Here is a 12,172-nt window from a genome sequence, read left to right on the forward strand (position 1 = left end):
GTATAGCATATGTGTCACCTGCTCCGCACTGTGCAAGTCGCTGTGGAAAACAAAGCTGTCACTAGACAGCAGCGCTTCATACATCAGGGTACCGAGCTCAAATTGGCAAATGGGTGCACTGTTGTTGGCAGCAGTGCCCTGTGCAATGCAGTATCAATACCACCAGCCAACTTTACCTATCAGGTAACTAGCAAAGGAGCCAGCTTAAGGAAATCCCAGAAATGTACTCCCATTCCTGCTGTGTGTTTACGGATTTCAACAGGGGTAGCCAGTGAATTGCTTCAACAGGATTACCATTGTATGAGTAAAAAATACAAAAAGAGAAATAGATGGGCTGTAAAGTGAAATATTTATTGCATTTAATAAAGCATATACATATTCACCAATTCCGCACAGTCCTTGATACTGTGTACTAGACAAGGTAAAGTGTTGCAAGTGCTTGTAGTTGCCCACTGTAGTGCAAGCATAGTTTGTGTTCACGCGTCTTCATGCATATGGTGATCACGAGTTGTGTTCAAAGCTAACAATTGCAAATGTTTTTGCAGATAGCATCTATCAGTGGGATAACCCGGCAAGTCCCAATAATGAAAGCAGCCAGGTGGCGTGCATTCAAGAACTACAAAATGAAGCCACCGCAGCTGAGGTCGAGTTATCAGCAGAAAGAGAACCAGCTGACCTGCAACCTGCTGTCCCGCAACTGGCTTCCCCATTACAGGCTGCCCCGTTGCAGGAAACCGCACAACACCCAGCTCCTGCACAACGCAGAATGCTTACAAAGAGGGCAGCTGTTGAAGAAGAGCTTAGCGCCCGCCTTTGCAGTGTCGATGAAGACAGGAAACGAAAGAGGAGGGAGCACCTGCTCAAGATGAAGCTCATGCGAGCTGAACATGCGCTTCATATGAAGCACTCAAAACAATTGCACGAGCTTGAATGTGCAACCAAAAAGGCTAAGCTCGAGCTACTAATGCTGAAAATAGCTGCCGTGAAAAAAGCCAGTAAGTAAAATGGCACAAATTTTTTATTTTCCATATGCATGCCGTGTTTGCTCTGCCACATTTTACGAAAAATGTTGCTGAATAATGCGTGAACGAGTTCTGAAGCCACTCGCCGAGTCAACGGGCTGTGGTCCTTGAGCTTGGGAAGCTGGGGAGGGCTGCTGAACATTGCATGTGCTGGGAGGCAATTCCTCACTTGGACGGCTGGTCAACGCTGGTCAAACTGGTTTTTCCTCCCGACCCATGACTGTGTGATGAATGGTGCAGGTGCGGCCCTTTGTCCGATTCATCAATGGCCTGGGCAGTCTTGCTAGCCCCAGGCCAGCCCTTTGAGCTTAGAGCAAACTACACGCTCTGCGCTGCTCAGAATGCACGTGGACAGGAAGCGGCGTTTGGCTGCGGTGGCTCTCGCTATTGTCATAGATGAAGTCGATGACGAGCACTCCACCTCCAGCACCTTCTTGCGGCTCTATCGCCTTTTTGTTGAAAACGATCTTGATTTAATTGCCATCCTGGAAACTACGATTGAGAGCGAAGAGCAAACTGATCGCATGGGGTCTTCATTTCGCACTTTGTACGACATATGTGTTTGCCATTCTATCGGCGCGTCGGGAGGCTGCGCTCTTTATATTCGAAAAAGTTTGGGTATTAATGTTGTTTCTGTTGCTGCTTTCGAAAGTGGTCGCCTACTTGTTGTTGATTTTTGTTTTTCGAATCTAAGTTGGCGTGTTGTTTGTGCTTATGCTCCGAATGCCGAGACTGAGCGCAGAACCTTTTTTGAAGGCCTTGAACCGCATCTAAATCGCGACAAGATTTTAATTCAGCTAGGCGACTTCAACTGCGTTTGTTTTCCTCAGGACCGAGCAAAAGCTTCGCGGATGAGGGATAAAAGTGCTCAGGTCCTTAATTCTTTTGTCGGTGACTGTAACCTTGAAGAAATCGGTAATTTCTACGCTTGCAATGCTCGCCCCAGATATACTAATTTTCAACGCGATAGCCACGCCAGACTGGACCGAATGTATATCTCTCTTGAACTTGTTCCACTGTGCTCTGGCGATGACGTTAAGCCCGTAAGTTTCAGTGACCATTGTTTAGTTATTGCAACTTTCGGCACCAAACAAAGAAGGTTACAATTTAAATGGCATGTGTGGAAATTCAACGCGAAACTTTTAGAAAAGGAAAATTTTGTAAAAGTGACACAAAAGAACTTGAAAAACTACTTTCAGCGCAGCCCTCCAGCTGTGCAGTTGAGTGGGAGGAGCTGAAGCAGCGAGGAAACGTTATGGCGATCGTAAATGCCAGTACACTTCGATATGCTGAGAAGCAAAAGGAGAAAGATATGCACAAAGAGGTTGATTTTTTGCTTAGCATGGATAGCTTTCATCCAGGTATGTACACGAGAGAAATAAAAGACGTGAAACGGCAGATTGAATGCCTTGACACTGAAAGGTACAAGGCAGCACTGATCCGGGCGAGGTCTGAAAAACTCTGGGCTGGAGAGACGCCAACAAAAAGAGCGCTGTCCGACGAGAAAAGAGGAGAAAGAAAAGCCCCGCCGTGGTGGCTCAGTGGTTAGGGCGCTCGACTACTGATCCGGAGTTCCCGGGTTCGAGCCCGACCGCGGCGGCTGCGTTTTTATGGAGGAAAAACGCTAAGGCGCATTGTGCTGTGCGATGTCAGCGCACGTTAAAGATCCCCAGGTGGTCGAAATTATTCCGGAGCCCTCCACTGCGGCACCTCTCTTCCTTTCTTCTTTCACTCCCTTCTTTACCCTTCCCTTACGGTGCGGTTCAGGTGTCCAACGATATATGAGACAGATACTGCGCCATTTCCTTTCCCCCAAAAACCAATTATTATTAAATTAATAACGGAGGCATCGTCACTAGTGAACCCGCTGAGATCAAAAACGTGATTGTAGAACATTACAAGGAATTGCTTGGCTAGAGACGCGAAGTGAAAGACGACTTCCTGACAGAGTTTTTGCACCAAATGCCAAAACTCAATGAGGAAGCCAGAACACGTCTCGAACAAGCAATAGACGAACTATCAATAGGAAGGTCGCCAGGACCTGATGGCCTAGGCGCTGCATTCCACAAAGCATTTAAGCTCCCTGTCGCCCACATTCTGCTCAGAGTGCTTGTCGAAACATATGAGAGTAAGCAAGTTCTACTATTATTTACCAGCTCGCACGTCGTTTTAATTTCAAAGTCGGAGGATCCAGAAAAACGCTTGTTGGTGGGGTATTGTCGCCGGATAAGCCTCACCAACGTGGATTACAAAATATACATGAAAGTACTGGCCAGAAGACTACAAAGTCTGATGACAAATCTAATTGGGCCACACCAGACGTGCGGCATTAAAGGCCGTAGCATCGCAACCGACGTACACGTTGTACGGACAGTTTTGGAATGCTGTGACGTGCTTTGTGCCCGTATGGCAATGATGTAACTGGACCTCGCCAAAGCCTTCGACCAGGTTTCGCATGATGCCCTGTTTCTTTTATTGCAACACTCAAACGTTGGCCGCGTCATTTTGGATGGCGTTAGAATGGCGTATGCGAAATGCACGGCGAGAATAATGGTTAATGGGGAGGTCACTGATAGTATTTGCGTGAGATCGTCAGTAAGACAAGGCTGCCCTCTGTCGTCCTTATTGTTTGCAGCCTATCTCGAGCCTCTCTGTTTGACGATCATAAATAACGACCGTATAAGTGGTTTTAGGCTACAGTCAGCGCATGTGAAAATACTAGCTTACGCAGATGACATTGCGGTTCGAAAAGAGAGTGTCCAAGAAGCTACAACTGTTGTGGAAAAATTTTGTCAACAGACAGGCTGCAAAGTGAACTGGGAGAAGAGTGCTGGGTTTTGGCACGGCGAATGGGACGTCACGCCTCAGCACTTTTCTCGTTTGCAATGGTCGAACTGGCCGACTCAGTATATAGGCGTGCCACTCGATTCATACCGTGATCCCACCGACTGGGGCGACGAAGCGGAGAGGGCACGAGAGAAGGCAAATGGGTGGCAAGGCAAGCCACTGTCAATGTTTTCACGTGCTTATGTGTGTAATGTGTTCCTTGTTGCCAAGGTATGGTATGTTATGAATGTGCTTTCCGCTGCTCGGGCTAGCATCCAGAAAATCAATCGCGTCTTTGCAGTTTTCACGAGGTCATCAACGTGGGAAAAATGTTGCAGAACAAATTTGTTTCTTCCAGTTAAGGCTGCATGGTGGGTTGGGGCTTGTGCATTTATTTTTGCGAGAGGTTGTTTCACGGTATTTTTTTCTTCGCGACCAGAGAGACGCCTTCTTGCGGACAGTCATCCAGACACGACTGCGGTGTCCTCCAGTGAGAATATGGGTGGCGCAGTAACAGGTTACATGCGCGAAGTTATCCTGTCGTACAGAATCTTGCACACGTGTTTTTCAATGGGCTACTTGAGCAATGTGTGTAAACAGAAATTCTATAAGGACCTTGTGGATGTGATGACTCCATTGCCAATGTACCGTTTACCACACCGTGGAGGCCCTGGATGTCTTAAAGCGTGTGAAAAAGATGCCAGTTAGACCCTCAGTTAAAACTTTCTTCTTTAATACTCTAGTTACACGGCCGACTTAACCGCGGTTAAGTTTGCCTCAGTTAATTATTAACCACAGTTGTGCGCTGTTAGACGGAGAGCCTAACCGCAGTTATGCCATTAACCATGGTTATCGGTAACTGAGGTTGGCTACCTCAGTAACGCGGCTAACTGACAAAATGGCTGCCACCATGTCGGCTGAGCTCGCAATGCCCGCTGCCACATCAAGTGAGCAGAAGCGTGTGAACTGGTCTGTTGCCACGACAGAAGCACTCATACGCATCTGGGAGGACAATCTCTCGGCTCTGCGGTCAAATACGCGCAATGCGAGACTCCCTGAACGAAGGCCTGCCGGTAGGCGAAGGGCCGTATTCAGGAAAACAGATCCGGCAGAAGCTGGAAAATCTCAATAAGCACTACCGGTAAGGACGAAAGCCATTTCATATAATGGTGTAGTTTACAGGCTATTTTAGTGCTTTTTAACGCTGGTATCCGGTGCGCTGCACGTACGCACAAACATTCGCCGTGCTGCACGGTGCTTCGTCCAGCATGACAGCTACTTTGCTGTAGAATACATAACTCTTTTTCTGGCTGACCTGTGATGTGCGCGGATCGTTACTGCCCTGAACTCGGCTCATTTGAACTGACCACTTGTATGTCTACTAACGGTAACCGCGTCAAGTGCATTGTTTTTCGGCAGCGTCTCCTGAATTGACTCCTATATCGTCCAATGTGATGTGCGCCAGCAGCACGTAGGTGTTTCGTTCTTGATGCTTTTTGGAGCGCATAGCATCGCATGCACCCGCCTGGCAGTGCGAACGTCGCTGACGTAGTTTGCACGCGCCGTATAATGACGATAAACGGGGTTAATGGTGAGAGTTTGCGCAACAGTAGAAGGTCCTGCCTCGAGCTAGCTTAGCTTGCTACGTTTTTCGCAGCCTGTCGGCGGTCGCGCGGTATTAGTCAATGCTCCGAGGCTGTATAGAACTGGTAGTCACTTTATATTTTCCGTCCCAAATTAACCGTAGCAACAGCAAAGTGGTCTCGACGTTAAATCAGGTACCTGCGCTAGCACGGTTGACACTTGAGATGTACTACTTGACCTGCTGAATGTGCTGACCAGCATGCTTGTCCTCCGATTCTGCAGCCTTTCAGTCTATACAAAGACAGGCGGGATATGTACTTCTTCCATATGGGTAGCTGATTCTTTCCTGTTTGTCTTTAAATGAAACACTACCCGCCTATAAATTTTCTGACGCAAAGTTTCATGGAATAAAACTACCTTTGTTTCTAGGAAGCTGAGGAGATCTAGCTCACGCACTGGATCAAAAGGCATTGAATGGCCATTTTACTGGCTGCTTCACTCTTTTCATGGAGCGCTGCTAGTGAACGACAGTAGCCTGGAGCAAGAAAGTGTAGAGGTAATCACTGCTTCAGAAAAACTCAGTCTGACAGTGCCTGCAAGCATGTGTATTTTCTTCACAAGTATTGTAATCCATCATGACTAGCAACGCTGCAACAAGGAAATGGTTTTTTTTCCTCGGCAAGATGACGTAGTATAGCCATCACAGCTATGTAGTTCGAAAACACTACACAACACAAATCAAGTGACTAAAACATTCAAAGGACATGTCTCATTCACTTTGTTTTATTACAGACAACAGAATAAACTCATCTTATTATGTATGCACTTTGCTCCAAAGCAGGCAGTGAAAAGAGAACATGAAAGAATTTAAACATGTTCAAGAGCCAACAAGCAAAGATTAGTTAGTTAGTTATATTGATTTTAATGGCGCAAAAGCAACTGAGGCTATGATGCGCCAAACACACGGTTAGAGCTTTTGTTAAAGGTTACGCTTTTTATATCTAAAGTTTGTATAAAACATTGGCTTCTCTGAGAAATTTAAAAATGCTGGAAAAATCAACCAGTGCTTGATCTCCTAAAAGTAACATGGGGTGTAGTGGGATGTATTCATTGTACAATGTTGTGAAATATTTTTTCCTCAGTTGTTCCAGTTCTTTGCATACAATTAAAATGTGGTTTACCGTGAGTTCATCGCCACACATTTCGCAGAGAGGTTTGCCTTTTTTTGTCAGTAAGAAGTTGTGAGTAAGGTGTGTGTGTCCAATGCGTAGTCGACACAAAATAACTTCTATGAAACGCTCCTGATGTGTACATGATCTCCATTCTCCCAAAACAGGTTTTATAGAATGTAGTTTGTTGTTTGTTTGTTCGTCCCATGCAATCTGCCACTTATTCCTGAGTTTACTGTGCAGTAATTTAGAAAAATCCCTCTGTGGTATGTTAACTTGTTTTATACGGCCAATTCTAGCTTGTGCTGCGCAAGCATCTGCTCTCTCATTAGCTAAAATTCCAACATGGCTAGGGACCCAGCAGAATATGATATGTTTTTGCTTTGTAATTTTAACTATGTTATGTATGATTTTTCCTATTATGGGTTCAGCAGCGTTTGTAGAATGCAGCGCTTTTAGCATACTCAGTGAATCGGTGTAAATGATGCTATTTTTTGTGTTTTGTTTTACTATTTGTTCTACAGCTACAAAGATGGCATAACACTCCGCAGTAAATACCGATGCATACTGTGGCAATCGTATCATTTTTTCTTTTGTTCCTTGAATTACTGCACTTCCGACATGACTTTCTGTTTTTGAGCCATCAGTGTAAAATTCGGTGTAAGTGTCATATTTTTCTTGTAATGCATAAACTCTTGCAGTATGTGCTCGTGTGGTATTTTCTCTTTGTTTACGTGTGTCAATGTGAAGTCACACACTGAAGGAAGGCTGTACCATGGTGGTAGATATTCATGTCTTTGTGCAATATTAGGTAGGGCGTCCAGCACTGCTAAGTCTTCACATTTATCTTCAAAGCGCATTATTAGTGGCCTGATAAAATGTGGTTTATTATTGAATAATCTCCTAGATGGGCACTTGGTAACAATGGGATAGCAGAGATGTTTAGGGAGAGAACGGGTTTTTAGGATGTACGTGCATGTTAGTGTGACTCTTCTATCCTCTAGTGTGGGCTCATTAGCTTCAACGTAAAGACTCTTTACCGGGGATGTTCTATAAGCTCCAGTTGATAGTCGTAGACCAAGGTTATGAACAGGGTCCAGTCTTTTCAAGTAGGATGCTCTTGCTGAACCGTATACTATGCACCCATAGTCCAGCTTGGAGCGTACCAGAGAGCGATAAATGTGTAATAGGCATGTTCTATCGGACCCCCACCGTTTTCGCGAGAGCACCTTTAATACATTGAGGGCTTGGGATGCTTTCTTTTTCAGGTTGTTAATGTGTGACAGAAATGTAAGTTTTTTGTCAAAAGTGACGCCTAAAAATTTATGTTCCTGTTTGACTGGCAGTGTGGTTTGATTCAAGCACAGATTGGGATCGACCTGTAGGCCTCGTCGTAATGAGAATAAAACAGCTATTGTTTTCTCAGGGGAGAACTTGAATCCATTTTTCTCTGCCCAAGCAGCCAGTTTATTTAGTGTGATTTGTATTTGTCTCTCGCAGGACAGTATGTTGGATGAAGTGTATGCTATCTGTATGTCATCTACATAAACTGAATACATTACGGACTTAGGTATTACTTTGGACAAAGAATTCATTTTTACTATAAATAGTGTCGTACTTAAAATGCATCCCTGGGGTACGCCATTCTCTTGGGTGAATGTCGTTGATAGAGTTGCTCCCAGACGGACTCTGAATGTGCGGTTAGTCAGGAAGTCGTTCAAGCAGTTCAGCATCCTGCCGCGGATCCCTAGATCTGCTAGGTCATGGAGGATGCCGAACTTCCACGCGGTATCATATGCCTTCTCCAAATCGAAGAAGACACCGATACAGTGTTGTTTGTGGATGAACGCCTCTCGGATGGTGTTTTCTAGGCGGACAAGGTGATCAGTGGTCGAGCATGCTTTCTTAAATCCACATTGATGTAAATCTAAGAGTCGACGAGATTCAAGTGTGAAGGTCAGTCTAATGTTTACTATGCTTTCGAAAGATTTAGCGATGCAGCTGGTGAGGGCTATCGGTCTGTAATTGTTAGGACTTGTTGGTTGTTTTCCGGGTTTCAGAAAAGGTACTATTATTGCTTTCTTCCACTCCTCAGGTATTCTGCCAGTCATCCATATTTTGTTAAAGAAGTTCAACAATGCCTGCACGGCAGCCTCAGAGAGATGGGCAAGCATAGCGTAATGCACATTATCTGGGCCTGTTGCTGTCTTTTTACCAGAAGATAATGCCTTAATCAATTCCTGGAGTGTGATGGGTTGGTTGTAGTCCTCGTTCATACCTGCTGCAAATGGAAGTTTTTGTTTTTCTGCTATTGCTTTGTGCTTCTGGAACGTGTTTGTGTAATTGGACGAACTGGAAACTTCAGCAAAATGCTCACCTAGTATGTTGGCCTGTTCTTCTAATGATGTTTGTGTCCCGGGTGTAGTCAATAGAGGAAGTGTGAAAGGGGTATGGTCACTACTGAATCTTCGAACCTTTTCCCACACTTTTTTTGAGGTTATTGAGCTGTTTATAGAGGACACATATTTCTGCCACGAGGATTTCTCGGCATTTCTCCGAACGAATCGCGCTCTGGCTTTGGCCCTCTTAAAGGAAATCAAGTTCTCCGCTGTGGGATACCGACGCAGAGAGCCCCAAGCTTTATTTTGTTGTTTTTTTGCCAATGTGCATTCTTGTGTCCACCATACTTTATGTTTTTTGTGTACGAGGCCTGTTGTTTGTGGTATGGCTAGTGTAGCGGCCGATATTATGCATGTAGTAAATTTTCCATTAATTTCGTCTATGCTGAGATCTTCACAAAATTCTTTTTCTAGTGTGGCACTTGCTGTAAAAAGTGACCAGTCGGCGAGGTGAAGTTTCCAGCGCCGTGGTCTTGTGGGGATGACTGCAGTAGACGATGAGAGGCTGATGATAATAGGTAGGTGATCACTTCCCAGGGGGTCATTTAAAACATCCCATTTAAAATCGGTAAAAAGCGATGGTGATGCGAAAGCTAAATCGAGAAAGCTCATTTTTGCTGAGCTTGGGCAACAATAAGTTGCTTTTCCTGTATTTAAAAGACAGATGTTATTTGAGAGGTTAAAATCTTCGATTGTTTGCCCCCTAGAGTCGCAGCGCTCGCTTCCCCAAAAAGGGGAGTGAGCGTTAAAATCCCCAACTACCAGATATGGCTCTGGAAGTTCATCTATCAATTCTTCTAGATCATGGACTGTTAATGCAAAATGTGGAGGAATGTATACGGAACAGATTGTTAGTGTTTTATAGGTGACGATGCTGACTGCAACCGCCTCAAGTTTTGTATTGAGCTTGATTTCTCGAGCAGGGACGCCGCTTTGGACGACAATTGCGACGCCTCCTGAGAGTCGATTTGCCTGCTCGCGATCGCGTCTAAAAGTTTGATAATGTTTCAGGATATGCACATGTTGTGGACCAAGATTGGTCTCCTGAAGACATAAAACTATGGGTAACATTGACCCTAAAATATGTGTTATGTCACTATAATTCCGCCTAAGTCCTCTGCAATTCCATTGAATTAAAAAAGCCATGCTTGTGTTTTTAAAAGAAAATGAAAGGAGATTTACTTATGTGGTGGGCCCGTTATGAGGGGCCTGTCTTTTTTTCGCTCAACAGAGCTGTTCCGCCGCTGTAATGGAGGCGGAGTGGGTGTTGTATCCATCACCTCAACAGAGGTGCTGGAGGACCGCGCAGCCGCGGTTGTGTTAGTTTCAGGCCTCTCCCGACGGGGGGAGGTCCTGCGGGATGCCGACCCATGGACCGGCGGTCCCTGCTTTGGCAGTGACAGGGCAGCTTTCGCCGACCCTGCCTGGGGCGTGGATGGCCCTGCCATAGGCTCGGTGGGAGCGGCCTTGGCAGGTGCCGGAGTGCTGTGCGGTGCTACGCCCCTGGGCACCACATCAGCGAAGTTTTGTTTTGCTGTGAAGGAGAATGTGTTTGTAAGCGCAAAACGCCTTCTCGCTTCTTTAAAAGAAATGTTTTCTTTGGTCTTTATGGTGATAATTTCTTTTTCTTTCTTCCAGGACGGACACGCCCTGGAGTATGCAGCATGTTCTCCTTCACAGTTTGCACAGCACAGGGCTGCGTCACATACATCAGACTGGTGATCGTTAGAGGCACATTTTGCGCAAGTTTTACGACCGCGGCAGCTCTGTGAGCCGTGGCCGAACCTTTGGCAGTTGAAACACCTGCGAGGGTTTGGTATGTATGGTCGTACATTGATTTTCAAATATCCCACGTCGATTGTGTCGGGCAGGGTGCTGGTGTTGAACGTCAGGATCATGTGTTTTGTGTCTATTTCCTTGTTGTCCTTCCGGATTTTGATTCGGTGGACATCTATGACGTCTTGGTCGATGAGCCCTTCGAGCATTTCTTTTTCAGTTATGTGAAGAAAATCATTTTCCGATATTACGCCTCGGACAGTGTTTAGTGAGCGATGAGGAGTCACGGAGACCGGGATTTCCCCTATGGATGTTAGGTTGGAGAGCTTAGAATGTTGGACATTGTCACACAGTTCGAGCAGTAAGTCGCCGCTGGCCATTTTTGACAGCTTATAGCCAATGCCTAGGGTTTCAGTCAAGCACTTTGACACAAGGAAGGGGGATATTATTCTTGCCTGTTTATCTTGTTGTTCACTGTGGATCACATGATATTTGGGGAAAGTTACTTTTCTTTTTTGAAAGAAGTTGTCTGCCTCGTTCCGCCCTTTTTTGAGAGAGCGATCGGGTTTTGAAAGTTGGGGAGCCATAAAAAAACTTTGTTTTTCGGTCATGGTGCCAGCCACCCACCACGGAGTCCAACAAGGGGACGGGACAGGAACTTGATAGCAAGTCCTGCCCACGCCAGCTGTACACCTCAACTATAACCAAATATGACGCAGCTCAGGGTAGTTGGTCACACAAGGTTAACCCTCGCCGCCAGGAAAAAAGGAAAAGCCAAGAAGCGAGTAGGATATAGGAGAGTTGTGAGACAGAGATAGGAAAGTGAAAGATGGAGAGGAGGATAGGAAAAGGCGACTGCCGATTCCCCCCGGTCGGGTCAGGCCGGAGGTGCCGTCTGCAGGAAGCTGGGGCCAAAGTGGTGTGTTGCCTCCGCCAAGGGGCCTTAAGGGTCCAAACGCTCGGCATCAGCTCAAGCACCAGGATCCCCTTTTCCCCGGACACGGCGATGCCACGCACGGCGAGGCGCGGGTGCTCGGGTCCGTGGTGATGCACAGTTCACCATCATCCCCTTGCGGGGATGTCCCTGCGGATGCTCGGGAACCCGCGGTGTCGCCACTCACCGTTGCGACGCCTGCAAGCTACAGGCGCCCCCCTGCGGGGCCAACAAGCAAAGAAAACCTGTGGGAAACGACAAAGTGAACAAGATGGAGTGATGCATAGCTCTGTGAAGTGGTTCCAACAAGCTGCACATGATTTGATTGTGTTTGAATGTCATCACACATAACACAATTACAACACACTGCACTGTGCGCTGTGAAAGATCTTTGCTGTCAGACTGTACTGATACTCTCCAAGACGAACAAATTGCGGTACAAGAAATGCATTGCATATTGGG

The sequence above is a fragment of the Amblyomma americanum genome, chromosome 4 (assembly GCF_052857255.1).
Source record: "Amblyomma americanum isolate KBUSLIRL-KWMA chromosome 4, ASM5285725v1, whole genome shotgun sequence".
NCBI lineage: Eukaryota > Metazoa > Arthropoda > Arachnida > Ixodida > Ixodidae > Amblyomma > Amblyomma americanum.